The following is a 13,805-nucleotide window of genomic DNA, read 5'->3' as shown; positions in this document are numbered from 1 at the left end:
ATTGTGTCACCAAATTAGATGCTAAATGCCGTCTTGCTGAAGCAGAAGTGGTCCGTGACCAATATGAAATGGGGTCAAGTGGACGTGACAGTCATTGAGAAATCAGACGGGATAATATTAAAGCCAACAGCGGGTGATGTGTTGGCGCAACAGGAAATGATCCACTGAAGCAGATGTATGAGTGAGAGAACATCTGAAATACAGAAGTTGTGCTAAAATATGCAAATAAAAATTAAATTTAAAAAAAAAATGTCTCTGTAAATAGGCAAGCCAAGATGATAATGATCAGGTGAACAGACTTATTTATTTTGCATAAAGTCTCTTTTAGTTATATATTTAATTTTAATTGATCTCTGTATCATATTTAAACTCCAAATTAAATTATGATTCTTTGTTTCCCTCATAGAGAGAGAGAGAGAGAGAGATTACATGACTCATACAACAGTACAGCAGCCATTTAGACATGTAATTTCAGGGTAAACACAGGTGTAATTAATGACGTTAATTATGGCCCTGTCATATTTAGTGTGTCACAGCCATTCCAGTGAGCCAGCATCCACAATACCAGGGCCCTGGCCCACCTAAATGAAACGGGACCATAATTAATGTTATTAATTACACCTGTGTCCCCCCTGAAATGACATGTCATATAGGCTGTTGTGAAAAGGGCTTAAAGTCTGGACCACTGAAAAATGTCCTTAGTTAGGTATGAGAAAATCACTTTAAAATCATCATAATCACCTTAAATCACTGGTACTTGTCTCCTAAAAATGATGTTCCCATACAACAAAACTAAATTTGATACAACGTATCACAAATACGTTTGTAATGGTAGTCCACGGAAGTCCACATAGGGATGGAGGTCAGGGTAGGGGATGGATCAAACAAACACAGGACTTGTTCGTGTCCCGTTCGAAACTAAAAGTCAACATTCACTTATTTGAATTCACGTCTGTAATTTAATAATGTAACAAACGTAGTCTACTAAACCTAACCCAAGTAGTTTTGCAGAATTTTTGATTTTGTTTTGTTTCAATTTACAACGTTAACCATGTGTTTAAAACAGTCTAGTCCCACAGCAGTTCATGAAATAGTCTCGAAATGTAATGTTTTGATTCGTGTACATAAACACGAATTTCACATTTTTTTCGTGATGGTCAGCACAAAATCAATTCTTATGTACTCTATGTAATTGTGAACCGGGAAGTATATAACTAAGTAGTTTTGTTCCCTAAACCTAACTATGTCAATCTATTCTTAAGCCTAACTAAGTTGTTTTATTTTGAAAAGACTGGAGCGGAAATTGACAAGTGCGTCACGTGTTTCTGGACATTCGTAGGAAAAAGCACGAAAAATCCGCTGTTGAAAGTCGTGCTGAGTGTCACGAAAAAAAGGGAAATTTGTGTTTATGTACACGAATCAAATAGATTACATTTCGTGACTATTTCATGAACTGCTGTGAGACTGTGTTGGTTTAAAACTGTTCAAAACTGCGTCCGTAATCCGGGAGAAAATATGTTTCTCCTGAAACATAATTGAGAATGCTGTTTAGTTAAATGGGAATGTGATTTTGTAGGAGACGGGGTTACTTGAGAACAAATCTGGTGGTACGGGTGGTCCTCGCTTTAGGCACAATGTGTGTTAAGCAATAACACAGAGAGATATCAGTGTCTTGAGCTCAGTGTTCAACTTTAAATTGATATTTTTGGAGGCTTAACTCCCTAGATGGGAAAAATGAACATGTTTTTTGCGTCTGTATCCCTCCCTAACTTCAACTGAAGGTTATTTGCCTTTGAGTCCGGATGATTTCACCATCTTTCAGAACCATTATCAGTGTTTTTAAAATATTAAGCCCCTCGCCCTCGTCCTTATCTCTGACTTTCACAACCACTTGGCAGCTGCATGTGCGTTCATAATTGGTATTTTTGATATGTTACAGTAGCCTACTGCTGAAAGCATTTTTTAAAAAGCTTCAGTTAATGCCAACATCACTCCATGCATTACAACTAAGCTCTACTGAGACAGCAACACGGCCGGACCTTTGAAAAACCGTGTAATCATAATTATCATAATAATGTGAGGTTGTAATTTTACGCCTGAGTGATGAGCTCTGACAATAGAGACGACGTCTCGTGCACGCTGACCTTTTAGAGACAATCCAACATGGTGGAAGCGCTCATCTCATCATTTTGTACAACATGGTTTACCAGAGAGTACGAAAACAGCAAAGATGATCTGGAGCGGGACTCGAGGTCTGTGATGACTAAAAAGGAAACCCTTCAAACTCTGGAAGATTCTGTCTTTTTAAATTGCTGCAGCTGAGACCTTTCCTCACAGCAGACCATAGACTGTATATAAGAAGTGGACGTAGTCGCCGCGACGTCACCCGTTGGTTTGTGGACTGACGTTTTGAAACCTAGAGTTCAGCATTTTGTTCGTCGCCATATTGGTCATTTGCAATCAGAAGTGACACGAGAAGGTGGAGCTGAACACGGAATAAGACATTTTTAGGCGACCAAATAGGTTATAATTAACTTTCATGAACTGAAAACACACTGTGAAAGGGTTAAAGTTGTAAGAAACACGAACAACTCCCAGACCGGACAACGCCGTGGTAGCGACCTGTCAATCACAAGGTAGCCATGCCCTAAAGCATCCCCTGCTTTATGGTCTATTTGACTCTAAATGGGACCATAATTTACTAAATTTACCAAATTTACTCATGCTGTTTTGAAGAAGACTTGAAACTAGCGATTGAGATCATAAACTCATGTTTACAATGTTTACTGAGGTAATAAATCAAGTGAGAAGTAGGCTCATTTCTCATAGACTAGTAAGATGACAGAGGACAGAATAAATAAGATCTCTTAAAGATGTTTCTCATTGAGGTGGTTACCCTGTATCGTCATCCCGAAGGGAGTTTTTGAAATGCATTAAACAGAGGATGTAAAGGGTTCTGAAATATTAATGTTGCCAATGAAATTGTTGTATTTGTGTTGTGGCTTTTGCATTCGTTCAACACTTCTCAGCTACCGTACGGACATTTCCTGCAGCAGTTGGACTTGTCACAGGTGTTACTGTTTGACTGTGTTTGACAAGTCAGAATGTGGTCTGTGAGAAAGCTGTGTTAAACCTGTGACTGAGTCTTTAATTGAGCTTAATTCAAGCTATTAGCGTTGATTTGAAACCAAATATTCCCGATAACATGTTTGTGTGTTTGCCTGCTGCTCAGCGAGCTGTGAGCGATCAGGAAGCTCAAAGTGTGTTTACTTTTCCTCTTTCCAACAACAGTGTGACTGATTGCTTGTTAAATATTTAAAGTTGTTTTCAGCAGATTTCCTTTCATGCTGACACTCACTGAGGAGAAGTTCGCCAGCGGAGTCCCGCGTCAATTAAAGTTTTTACACAGCGTCCCAACCACGGGGTTACTGTCGAAGTCTTTCCTCACTTTGATCCGGCAGAATATTTACTCCGTCTGTCCTGCAGCTGTGGTACTTCGCCTTTTGATTCTGAACCCGTGTGCTTGTATAATTACTCTCCTGAAATTCTAATGAGGTTCTTATTTATTTAAATGAGGAAAAGAATCATTTCTATTTATCAGGACTATCTCAGTATTATCTGCGACGACGTGGGATTGTTTTCTGATTAGGTGCTTCAGCAGATTGATTATTGAGTTTGCTGCTGTTAGCAGGGGACTAATGGATAATCACAAATTAAATTCTATGGTAATTTTCTTATCTTTCATGCAATAAATTCAACTTAATGGGAGTAGCTCCATTTATTGTTGTACTTTATTTACATTCTTAGAACCCTGGAAACTCAATGAGCCAGAGGCAAAATCATTTCCCTTGACAGGTATTGATAAAAGTTTGAAAGCCTCACAGCCCTGGAAGGGAATAAAAAGCAAAGCGAAAAAAGCGAAGCAAATAAAATGTGCAAGCTTTAAAAAATGAAAAAAAAATGTCAAGTTTTTAAAATAGTTTCAAGATATGCCTACAGATTAAATGATATTGTAAAGATAACATATAGGTTTAAGGTTGATGTCTAATTTGTGCAGCTTTTGTCCTTCGAAATTTACCTTTTTGTGTTGTTAACATTTGTGGAGATGTCGATTATATTCTGGGGATGGAAGTTGTTGCTGCAGGGGGAACACAAGCAACATATTTCAGGAGCACAATGCAGAAATGTTCCTGAGTTATTACACAAAAGTTTTCACAGAGTGCTGAAGTAGGTCCTTTCATTCTTCCTCCATGTCCCTGAGGGGCTCTGTCCCAGAATACCTCCATGTATGTTACTGTGTAAGGACATTTTACACTACTGTGTTACCGGGAAAATCATCCTGCCACACCCAGATACCAGCTGTGTGGTCTACAAAATATGTTCATATGAAATTAGATTAATAGGTTTCATCAGAGTATCAAAGCAGTTTTTATCTGTGTTATTCACATGGTTAAAAAATGGCACTGAATGTTGTGGTCGGCTGGCCCACTGTTGTGAATCAAACTCTTTGGACTCCGCTGCTTTGTTTGAGGGCGTGTCAAACTAGCCGTTATGCAAATGTGTTACTTGATGACATCACCGTGTTACAGAAGAAAAGGCAGGACTTCAATCCATGCATTTCAGGCGGTTCAGGAGCAGTGTTTCTGTTGGGGGAGAGTAACTTTTGGCGTGGACTTTGGGCTTTGTAACTTTGCAGACCTTCCACTAAAGGAAAGGGAAAAAGCACAAAAGCATAATAGGTCTCCTTTAAACTGCTCTGTGTTATCCGTAATAACACAGCCAAAAAGAATGCAGCCTTGAAGATGAATTACACGAGATTTAGTTGTCTGCTAACAGATTTTCATACATAAATGAGTGGAAACCAGCAGCTGCCTGGAACTGTAGGAAAATACATCTAAAAACGTCAAACTGTAGACAGCCTTTGAACACAGTCGGTGAATATGTGTGTCGTTAAAAAGCTAAAGCTCACGGACACGCTGGTATAGTACTTAATCTTTAGAGCAGCTGAGCCCATTTCATTTGCGTTAAGTGAAAGATGGTAGTCATGGTAACATTATAAACTGTCAACATTGTGTATAATGAGCCAGGATGTGAATGTGGGATGCCAAGTTTTCAAAGCAAACACTTCCACACCCATCCATCACCGCAAACATTAGTTCCTGGCTAAATAAACCTCACAGTTAATATGAACTGATGATATAAGAAAACACTTTGAACGCTCTGTACTGGTGACACCTTTAGAAAAGGTGGAGAGAAGTCAGCTTCTCCTGAGGAAATGGAGAAGGATTTAACAGTGGTGGGAAGTTGAGGAAAACAAAGTGTCAATAGCTGCTCAGAGGTTGGTGTTCCCTCCTTTGTTTCACTACTTCCAGCATTTCTTTCAGAGGAACAGCTGGAACTGACATCTCCTGCAGACTGGGAGCTGAGTCATGTTTTATTATGCTTAACTGGGCTAAACTATGGTTTCATTTGCTCATAATAGACAGTGTGTTTGTGCCATCAGACACTGTGGATTACACAATGTACTCTCTGACTCTGCACGTTTCGCATCCAGCTCATTTTATTTTAAAGATAACACCGGAATTATCCTGTAGACACAGCTTCATGTCGTTTACGTGAGGGATATTGTGTCTCCATATGTACACACAATAGTACAAATCCTGTTTCAGATTGTTATTGTGGCTTTTTGGGGTTCTGGAAAGATTGAAATTGTAACACAGTTCATTCCAGAGCTATTCAGTTGGTGTTGATAGGAGGATGGGAACCTCCGAACAACAGACCAGTCTGATCAGTGCGCCACAATTTTGACATTTTGCATGAACATCCCTGGAATAGTGAAGAGAAATCTTCATTTTGTATGGTTAATAAATGTGTACTTTTCAGAACAGGTTATAGTGTATTATGGTATACCAACCTGATCTCATGGGAAGGCGTATAAATAGCACGACATTTTAAGGACATTCCACGTATCATGATAACGCATTTTGGGCTTTTTGCGTGTCATTTAACGGTTAGGTTTAGGCAACAAAACCACTTAGTTAGGTTTAGAAAAAAACATCATGGTTTTCCTTAAAATAAGTATGTAAACTAAGTAAAATATGTACGTTAACAACGTAACATAAGTACGGAAAACACATCACAAATGTCACTAATGTGACTTGAAAATAACTCAACAACACTTCGACATGAACACGCAACACGTTCTCATCCCAACTCGTCACATACTGGCGCTTTGTCAGACCCCTCGGCGAGACTCCTTCTCTTGCAGTAAACACAAGCTTAATGTTGTGAATTAAACAAAGTCTACCCAGAAGCCATCAGTGTATTTTGTCCGAAGACGGATTTTCACCGGATCTATAATATGTGCTGGAATATTCTGCAATGACGGCTCCATTTGTTCTATTTGCAGACATGTATTATGAAACCACACGTATTTGCAACCTGTCTTCAATCTGCCTTCAAGCCTTTATATTACATCACACATCTTTTTTTTATAAATACAGAAAAGCCAGTGTATTTTATCAAGGCTGATGTCTTCAGCTGAATATAAATGAAGAGATTTTTTTGTTCAGGCTGTTTACTGTGAATACATGTGTTTTTTTTGTTTCTGGGTTTGTGGAGATGGAAGATTGCTCACTTTTAAGGAACATAAAACAATCAGTTAGGTGTTCTGAGTTATTATACAGTGTACAGTATATTAGCTGTCTGTAATGTAATCTAGTTGTATGGATGTGATGTGGCAGCTTGTCTGTCTGTCAGGTTGGAAACACTCTGATTTATTGCAGACAGGAGCCTCGGAGTCGATCACTCCCTACGTCTCCACCTCGTCATCCATCACACTGATTGAAGGGCTTGATGATGACGATACATAAACAAATCAATCATTCTGATTCTACTGTTTTTCTTTTGTTTTTTAGCCGTTTAGCTAACGGCGTTGATCGAGAGAGGGCAACGTTGACTTGTCCATCACTTTAGTCCAGACTGAAATATCTCAACCACTATTGGATTGATTATATATTTGGTTCCTAGCCAGACATTAAATGGCAGAATAGACGTAGACCTCCCATCCATCATTCCTCCACCTAACGCAACACAGAGCATCAAGGGGTTACTTAACTAACCAGCTTCAGTGGTGTTAGCATGCTTGTGGTAGCATTAAGCTCAAAAGTACAGCTTCACAAAGTCGCTAGCATGGACCATTGAGCTCAGTGTTGTTGTTCCACCAGTGGCGAGGATGGTGATGTCGGTTCAACACATTGGTTCTGCAAAATGATGGGCTGGATTTCCATTGAATTTTCTGAGGATGAGCATTGTCACCAGAAGATGAATCCTAATCGTTTTGGTGCCTCCCTGATCTTTACTCCAGTGCCACAATCAGGCCATTCACACACAAGAGCCCTGGGCAGATTATCACGAAATTTACCGAACACATTTCTGCTCCCCAGAGGACGAACCATTTCCATTTTGGCCGTCCATGAGCTTCCCCTCTAGTTTTCCCACAAGGTACTTAATCTCATAATCTAACAGGCAGGTTCATGGAGCACATTCCTGTTCAGCCCTTTTGATTTTAATGACCTCGTGGTACAGGGCTCTGGTATACTCATTTCTAAATTAAACTTGGTGTGTTTTAAAAGACAGTCGAATGCTGCATTCAAAATCCAAGTATACTCATTGTGACTGGAGTTTTTGTTTTGTCCTTTAATCTTTATCGTGCTTTTATTCCAGTTATTATTTTCTTTATTTCTCTATTTTTTCTAATTTACTATCAATTTTAATTTTTCACTATAAAATATATAAACATTGTAGGAATGATATAAGTGTGAACAACTTATGTAATGCAAGTGTAAATTTATGTTTACTCCTGCACTCCTGCAATAAACTAATTTATATAAAAAGGTGGAGTTTTTTTGAGTTGTTGTGAATCCCGAAATCTAAAGGAAAGATGTGTTCTGTCTGTTGTTGTAAAAGCTGTATATTTTAGCACAAAGACACAGAATGGAGCTATACCAACAGATGAGGGGGATGACTTACAGTATGTATTTGTGGTGCAACATATTTGTATTGTGAGATGTAATAAACTATAGGGGGCTACTCATGGGGCTTTTTGATCAGTTATATCTGAAAATAATCCCAACCAGCCCGTTCTCATTTCTAAGCTGTCAAATTCTGACGCTTTGTCACGGCTGTCGGCGTTAGATACCAATGCTAAAGACTGCCTTAAAGGCAGGGTTGACGATGTTATCCAGTATACACTATTTGTTATATTGGTTGAAATGGTCTTTACATCCCGACAGCGATCCATTACTGATGAGCTCTGAAAAAGGACCGGAAAAGAGCCGTCATCTGTAGCTGCTGTAATCCTGTAAAAACGTCTACCAATCACTGCCTCGCTGTCCGCTTGGAAAGAACGAATCAGATGCCTTCCTGCTTGTACTCTACCCTTGGCGTGCACCGGCCTGAACTCAAAGCGCGCCGCCGCCGCACATTTACTGGAGAATGGAAGAGAAAACTCAGCCCTGCAGTAGCACTGCCGCGGTTACTTGTCATGAAGTAGCGTTGTTGAGTTGAGGTCCTCTCTCCGCTCTGCGTCTGTGAAGTAGTTACAATGCGGCGGTGCTCGTGCATGTGTGTGTGGGGGTGTTGCCTTGGAAGGAGCCCCGAGGGGAGGGGGGGTTTAGACGGAGCTCCTGAGGTGATGCTACTTTCAAATTATCCTAGTTTTCCAACATCGTTGACCCAATCTTTAAGCGTCGGTATCTATCTGAGACGCAGCGAGCTTTCCATTAACTACAATGGAAACCCATCCGCGTCAAACGTAGTAGTTTTAAGCCCAACCATGTTGTTTTTTTCCTTAACCGAACTACAGTAAGTGGTTTTATTGCCTGAAGCTAAGCATGCGTTTTTGTTTACATCACAACATTAAGCAAGTGTTTACTGCGACAGAAAAGAGTGATGCCGAGGGGTCTGACAAAGTGTCAGTATATGACGAGTTGGGATGGGAACGTGTTGCCACAACAGTAACTAGAAGGGCACTCGGAGAGCGCGAACCTTCACCAAGGCCGTTTCCATAGGTGAAAAATAATGTGTATATCCGCCCTGTGATTTGGATTTGCTTCCAAAATTGAATACGTTCTTCCTTGGTCCATGCTACACCTTGCCACCAAGTTTCATGAAAATCAAGCCAGTAGTTTTTCCGTAATGCTGCTGACAAACCAAACCGAAAACATAACCTCCTCGGTGGAGCTCAAAGTAAATTATATCTGTGGACAAACAGCAGTGACTATTTATTAATAGTTATTTGCTTGTGATGACAAACAGTGTAAACACATGTGACGTGCTACATCTCAGTGATAGACAGTTTAAAAATAATTCAGCAAAAGAGAAAAATGTTTCTATTCCAACAGGCTATAAGAGACTATTAGAAATATCTCTACCATCACGGAGGGATGAAGAAATCTTATTTCTGATGTTTCGTCTCTGTGGAGATTCAATCAAAGTGTGATCTTCTGTTTCTGAACTTTCCACTGCGGCTCATAAATTATTCTGTCAGACACTTTACTCTCAGTCGTTCTCACGTCTCCACTCATATCAGCTTATTTTTTAATGCCCGACTTCTGTGAAATTCAATTTTTACAATATTTTCAGTTTATTGGTGGACATGAGAGGTCTACTGTTGCTCATTGTATTCCTAATAACAATCATAGACGGTGACATTTCCATGACCCGTCACTCCTCCGGGATAATGGGGCTACACAGGTGGTGGTTTTGCATAAAACATGAAAGAGCTGCTGTGTTTTTTTTATTAGACAAATATATTCTCTGGTGAAAACCTGTTGTTTGTGATCTATGTATGTAGTTTCTAGCTTATGAATTTGTATATCAGCATGTCAGTTTTATTATATTTTATGTAAAATCATAATCTGCAAAATGATAATTACGTAAATATGTAGTGAAGTAAAAAGTACAACTGTCCCCTCTAAATTTAAAGGAGAAAAATATTAACATAAAATGAAAGTCCTCAAGTAAAGCCTCAAAGTTGTACTTAAGTGGACTTGAGTACTATTACTTTCTACCACTGATGGCCTCTGATATTATAATTGTTATAATCATATTAGTGATTATATATTGTTATATAGGCCTACATAAACTGTGCAGCAAGTGGTGGAAGTATTCAGATCCTTTACTTAAGTAAAAGTACCAATACATTAATGTAAAAATACTCCATTACAAGTTTAAGTCCTACATTCAAAATCCCATTTAAGAAAAAGTACAGAAGTATTATCAATAAATGTATTGAAAGTATCAAAAGTAAAATTACTCCTTCTGCAGCAAACTTGGCCATGTGGCTGATTTATTATTATATATTAGATAGTTAATACTAATACTAATAATGATGCATCAATGTTAGAGCAGCAGTTTACTGTTGCAGCTGATCCAGGTGGAGCTACTTTTAACTACTTCATATACAGTTAGCTAGTTTAGTCCAATGTGTATTAGTCCTTTGTTAGAAAAATCAAAGGGGCCACATGGGTATGTGGTATACAAAGGTGAGAGAATCCAGTATTCATGCATTATTCATTTTGTGTTTCTTATTGAAACTATTGACACTATTCTTATTGATTTATGTCTCCACAAACAAACAAGCAAATGAAAGAACAAAGAAGTAATGCTATCGCTGCCTCTCTTGCTCTGGTAAAAACCCATAGGCGTACCCAGATGCATGCTGGTCCTATACCTGCTTACCTACATATATAATCGCAGGTATCCCAATGTTACCCAATTCACAAACAAAAACATTTATTATCATAAAGTGGGCTCTGTAAAGGGGAGACTTGTGGGTACCCATAGAACCCATTTTCATTCACATATCTTGAGGTCAGAGGTCAAGGGACCCCTTTGAAAATGGCCATGCCAGTTTTTCCTCGCCAAAATTTAGTGTAAGTTTGGAGCGTTATTTAATATTCCTTTGCGAGAAGCTAGTATGACATGGTTGGTACCAATGGATTCATTATACCAGTATCTTCACTGTTTTAATAATATAAGCACAATTTAGACAAAACATTAAATAAAACAACAACAAAATAATTAGAAGATACAGATGTGACAAACACAAAAAAAATAATAAGACATACAAAATCATGAGTTCATACTCCAAGCAGAGCATGAAAAACATTTAAAGGTCCCATATTGTAAAAAGTGAGATTTTCATGTCTGTTATATTATAAAGCAGGTTTAAGTGCGATATAAATACTGTTAAACTATCAAAACGCTCAATATACGGAGAAATACACACAGCCCGTATTTCGAAATTGTGCGTTTGAAACAAGCCGTTAGGATTTCTGTCCATTTGTGATGTCACAAATATACAATATTTAGACCATTACACGGTTTTAAATGTAAACATACTAAATGTGTCCCAGTTTATCTCCTGTTTCAGTGTATACGAATAACATCAGCTGACAGGAAGTGAACATGAACCCAAACTGTTGCCTAGCAATGCAATTCCGTTGAAATGCACTAAAACGGAGCGTTTCAGACAGAGGGTGAATACAGGTATATTCAGGCAGACAGTATGAGGAAAATAAACTTTTTTTTTTAACATTACAGCATGTAAACATGTTCTAGTAGAAACACAAAATACAAGTAGGAACCTGAAAATTAGCACAATACGGGACCTTTAAGTTTAAACACAAAGTATTATTATTGTGCAGGCTTCTTGTTGTAGTTTTTTGGGGGGAGCTGTTTCCTTGTTTGAGGGTCTTTTTCTCCACAAATCCTTTAACACCACTCCCTTATAATAAAACAAATGCTACTGTTTATAAACTCTAAATCTGAGCAGTTTGAACCAGTGACATCATGTCCTCCTGGAGATGTGTCCTCGCTGAGGCCCCTCCCTGTCCCGGTGACATCAGCCGGAGCTCTGCTGCTTTCCTCCAGGAGAGGAGGAGAGAGAGACCTTGGTGGATCCGCTCTCACACACATCCAGCTCCGCCACCTTCACCACCACCACCGGGAGAGCTCGACGAGGAAAACTGAGCCTCGCTTTTTGTTTTTCATGGACTAAAACCAGACTTCTCCTCTGCCAGGTAAGCTCACATTATCTCCTCATCTTTATTCTTCTTCTGTGTGTGTTCCTGAGAGTTCTCGGTGTGAGAATAAACATGTTTGAGCTTCTCCAGCTGGAGGATTTCATCAAGAACGAGCTGCAACTTTTCACTAAAGCTAAAGTAGAGCAGATTTATGTGCATATTTAGGTGAGAAAACAACAATTAATCGACTATAAACTGCTCAGCTTTTGGATTTCCCGACTGTCTTCTAAAGTGCTGAATGTTTCCAGACTTTTATTAATCTCCATGTCTTCTTTTTTTCCCCTCTCGTCGTTTCTTGGACCGTTTTTTAAGCCTCTCTTTGTAACTGGATGTTAAAACTACAGTAGCGACTGTTTGCTACATTAATGTCATCAAAAGTGTTTTTTAAATACATTGTTTCAAGTTTAAAGGGAAAAAACTAAAGGCTAAATTGCACAGCTGTAATAGATGTGAGATAATCATCTGTATAGCTGCGTTATAAGCTGGTTAATGCTGCAGACATGCTGCACACGGTGCACTGTGGGTGACACTAGTTGCCATGGTGGCATTAACCAGCTAAAACCATTAAAACTGAGGATTTTTTTGACTTCATCATGTTTATCATCTCATTGGCTTCATGTTTTTGCATGAAACCCGGATCACAGAGGTTTCAGACTGCAACACCCATGTCAGTCTCAACTGTGCATGGGAGGCAGCAGTCAAAAATAAATACATAGAAGAAGAAGAGGAGGAGGAGGGATGGAAATTAGAGCTGAGATGATAAATAATTGGTTAGTTAATTAACAGAAATTAATTGGCAACATTTTTGATAGTTTTTTGAATGCAAAATTACAGAAAATATCTGGTTTCAGCTCCTCAAATGTGAATATGTGCTGCTTTTATTAGATTTGTATGATATTATATGAAATATATTTGAGTTTTTGGACATTTGAAGACATCACCCTGGACTCTGGGAAACTTTTCTGGGCATTTTTCACAGTTTTCTGATATTTTATGGATTAATTTAATCACAGAAATAGTCTGTAGATTAATGTATAATAAATTAAAATGATAAAAAGTTGATTTTAGGTTCTCATATGTCAACAAAAGAATAAAAAAATATATATTTTTGTCAAGTGTCCCTCAGCTTGGGTTATTAAAGAGCTGTGACAACAACATCTACTGAGGTTTTATATTTTATTACAGTAGAGCAATAGGCTAAATTTAACCGTCAAAGATGAAAAATAACATTGCATTGCAAAACTATAAAAAAAAACACAACAATAATATGAGAAGTATTGAAGAAAATATTTAATTTAAGGTGAGGCATGTTTATTTGTGTTATACCTTAAATAGCTAACTCAAGGTACTTTACATGAGGCAAAGAGATGCATCAGAATAATATAAAAAATTCAATGAAGATGAAAATAAAAATGTTTAAAGTAGATTAAATAGAAAAAATTTAAATATACATACAGTTTTGATGCATTTATAGTAAGAAAATTATTAAAAATGAAGAAAAGAAAACATAATAACGGACTGCTGATATATCCGTCAGGCTCCACTTAATGACTTATAATAATGATTTAGTGTGTTTATAATTGTTTTAACCCATGGTTAGGTGTAAAGGAAGTATTTTGGGGACTACTTCTTTGCCGAGAGCAGTGACTTTCTGGAGTCGCTGGTTGCCTGGCAACCTCACTACGACAACAAGACTCCAGCTCCTCGGCCAAGAAA

General features: G+C 38.3%; 1 protein-coding gene across 1 annotated transcript in view; it reads left to right on the top strand.

Annotated features, from left to right (window-relative positions):
- Window positions 1–11,914: 11,914 nt before the first annotated feature.
- The window catches only part of LOC119500575 (SH3 domain-binding protein 4), a 43,520-nt gene continuing 41,629 nt past the window's right edge, over window positions 11,915–13,805 (top strand). The window contains exon 1 of the mRNA XM_037790377.1: window positions 11,915–12,086. The gene's annotated coding sequence lies outside the window, so the exon portion shown is untranslated. The remainder of the gene's footprint in view (window positions 12,087–13,805) is intronic.

Source organism: Sebastes umbrosus, chromosome 13, assembly GCF_015220745.1.
Source record: "Sebastes umbrosus isolate fSebUmb1 chromosome 13, fSebUmb1.pri, whole genome shotgun sequence".
In the NCBI taxonomy this organism is placed as follows: domain Eukaryota; kingdom Metazoa; phylum Chordata; class Actinopteri; order Perciformes; family Sebastidae; genus Sebastes; species Sebastes umbrosus.
Note: the sequence above shows the minus strand (reverse complement) of the source record. Positions and strands in the feature narration are given on the sequence as shown.